The sequence below is a fragment of the Lupinus angustifolius genome, chromosome LG02, assembly GCF_001865875.1.
Source record: "Lupinus angustifolius cultivar Tanjil chromosome LG02, LupAngTanjil_v1.0, whole genome shotgun sequence".
Lineage (NCBI taxonomy): Eukaryota > Viridiplantae > Streptophyta > Magnoliopsida > Fabales > Fabaceae > Lupinus > Lupinus angustifolius.
The window spans coordinates 8,719,576-8,722,494 of record NC_032010.1 but is presented as its reverse complement, the minus strand read 5'-3'; the positions used below and the strand labels follow the sequence as shown (position 1 = coordinate 8,722,494).

The 2,919-nt window shown below is 39.7% G+C and overlaps 1 long non-coding RNA gene across 1 annotated transcript in view; it reads left to right on the top strand.

Annotated features, from left to right (window-relative positions):
- The window catches only part of LOC109328939, an 11,364-nt gene continuing 8,874 nt past the window's right edge, over window positions 430–2,919 (top strand). Inside the window, exon 1 of the long non-coding RNA XR_002105493.1 lies at window positions 430–455. This is a non-coding gene — a long non-coding RNA (uncharacterized LOC109328939). The remainder of the gene's footprint in view (window positions 456–2,919) is intronic.

The window sequence follows — 2,919 nt, the reverse complement described above, 5'->3', positions numbered from 1 at the left end:
AATATTTGGCCTGATTAAATATATTATCATTTTCGATCAAATTTGGCGCCGCTGCCTGGGATTATCGGTTCATGTCAAAGGTTCTTAGATTGTTTAGTGTGTATCTTAGAATAACCATTCTGCTTGGGTTTCAAACTTTTCCTATAGCATTCACTGTTTTGTTGTTTACAGTTTTGTTTAACTATTTGCATGTTGGTTGATTCGGGTGTATGTTGGTTAATATAGTTGGGGTTGGATTTTTGCATGAAACTTTGTTATTTTATTTTTGGCATAACTTTGGAATATTTGATTAGAATTGGACATATTATATATGCATTTGGGTAGAAAAAAGCCAATCGAACATGAGCCAAACCCTATTCTCAGGAAATTCCACGCTCTGGATCCCTTTCGAGCCCAGAAATACTCCAGGTGCGCCTCTGGAAAAAAAGAGGTGCAACACGAGGACTTCCCAGGAGGTCACTCATCCTAGTACTACTCTGGCGCAAGAACGCTTAACTACGGAGTTGTGATGGGATCCGGTGCATAAGCGCTGATATGATCGCACCTGCGATTATACGCGCTGATGAACAATATATTACACAATTCATAACCTTAAATTAGCATGATTGATGATTCTTGGTGCCTAATTGACTTTGTTTCACATGGTTTAGTGTTTTAGACTTTATTGGACTAATATTCCTAAAATGAGTTAATTTGGGATTATTTGGCCTGATTAAATCTATTATCATTTTCAGTCAGATTTGGCGCCGCTGCCGGGGATTGTCGGTTCTTGTCAAAGGTTCTTAGTATTGTTTAGCGTGTCTTAGAAAAACCATAATGTTTGGGTTTCAAAATTTGCCTATACCATTCATTGTTTTGCTGTTTGTTGTCTTGTATAGCTATTTGCATGTTGGTTGATTCGGGTGTATGTTGGTTAAAAAAGTTGTGGTTGGAATTTTTAATGAAACTTTGTTTTCACACTTCTTTCATCACATATTAAATATTGGATGCATCATAGTCAATCACCTTGCTCCTGGTTGTGAGATACAAACAAGTAGTGACTAGTTTTACTGTTGATTTTCTATTTTTGGCATAACTTTGGAATCTTTGATCAGAATTGGACATATTATATATGCATTTGGGGTAGAAAAATGAGACGATTCTTTCTCTACAAACCCTATTCTCAGAAAATTCCACCCTATGGATCCCTTTCGAGCCCGGAAATACTCCAGGTGCGCCTTTGGAAAAAAAGGAGGTGCAACACGAGGATTTCCCAGGAGGTCACCGATCCTAGTACTACTCCCTCCCACACATGGTTGATTGCAGAGTTTTTATGGGATCCGGTACATTAGTGCAGGTATGATCGCACCTGCAAGTATACGCGCTGATGAACAATATATTACACAATTCATAACCTTAAATTAGCATGATTGATGATTCTTGGTGCCTAATTGACTTTGTTTCACAAGGTTTAGTGTTTTAGACTTTATTGGACTAAAAAAATGAGTTAATTTGGGATTATTTGGCCTGATTAAATATATTATCATTTTCGATCAAATTTGGCGCCGCTGCCGGGGATTATCGGTTCTTGTCAAAGGTTCTTAGTATTGTTTAGTGTGTGTCTTATGTATCGCCCCGAAAAATACTCCTCAAAAACATTGCGGAAAATGGGTAATTTTATTTTTTGAATTGGTGACATAAAATTGTTTCCTTTTGAAATCTTCCTTTTCCGGAACATAAATTTAAGTAACTCGAATGCGGAAAATCAACTTACCGTTATCGAATGATATCTTAACCTGACTCACAATTTCCTGAATAATACGATGCATATAATCGGTTAAGTCATAGTTAGTTCATACAGAGTAGGTCAACAAAGGCGGAAACTACATCGCCACTAACATATACAAATTCACAAGAAACACATCCCTCACCAAAAACAAAAAGGGGACATCGACTGGCCCACAAGCTGACTCAAAAGATTCCAGGAATGTTGGACCCCTCACTCGGGTCCTCCTCCGCTTCCGAGTCGGACACGAGGTCGATCACCTCCGCCGAGCTCTCTACATTTACGAGCTCAACGACCTCGTCTTCCTCCTCCTATTCCTCCACTTCATTATGTCATAACCCAGTGGCATAATTCGGAGGGGATGACATTCTCAAAACCAGAGCCTTCTTACATGGACCTCCTCCAAGAACCCGGCTCCTCTTGGCTCTACTGGATGACGGAGAATCCAAACAATCTGGCCACGCCCGATGACCGTGGGAGGGAACAGTGCCATCACTCCTGACTGGCGAGTATCGAAGTCCAACCTCTGGAGACATTAGCCTCTTTGGCGACTAGGGGAAGGAAGTGTCAATGTAGGTGTCGGGTTGAGGGATCATCATCGATGACCCGTTGCACACCATGTGCAACGACAGACTGTAGGGGCCTGTGTATGTATATTTGTGCCCGTCACTATTCCATTCTCCCATCAGGGACATCGTGAAGTGATAACCTCGAATGTGATTGTTGCTGTTGGTCAACTGCATAGCGAATATATACAAAACCAGAACAATACAGCAGAGAGAGTAAGACATCTAATGAACATAAATTCATTGACGGCGTGGACTTACTCAGAATATCACACTCAAACATAAAATATATTTTAACTTATATATTTAGTTCAACATTACCAATATGTCAAGTAATATAATCAACATTCTACTCATAACCATATCACATGCATAAACATAGGAATACACAATGCTTGTAACTCACATGTAGAAATTCACTTTCACAACGATAATGTATGCATGATATGTCATGATTATCCACCTTACACCAAAATCCATCCAACATCCTAATCGGATATAATCGAGAGTACAGGTCCCATACCAAGCCTCTTTGTACGCACCCGATATAACATATCCTCGCAAGGAATTAACAATGGATCGATCGGT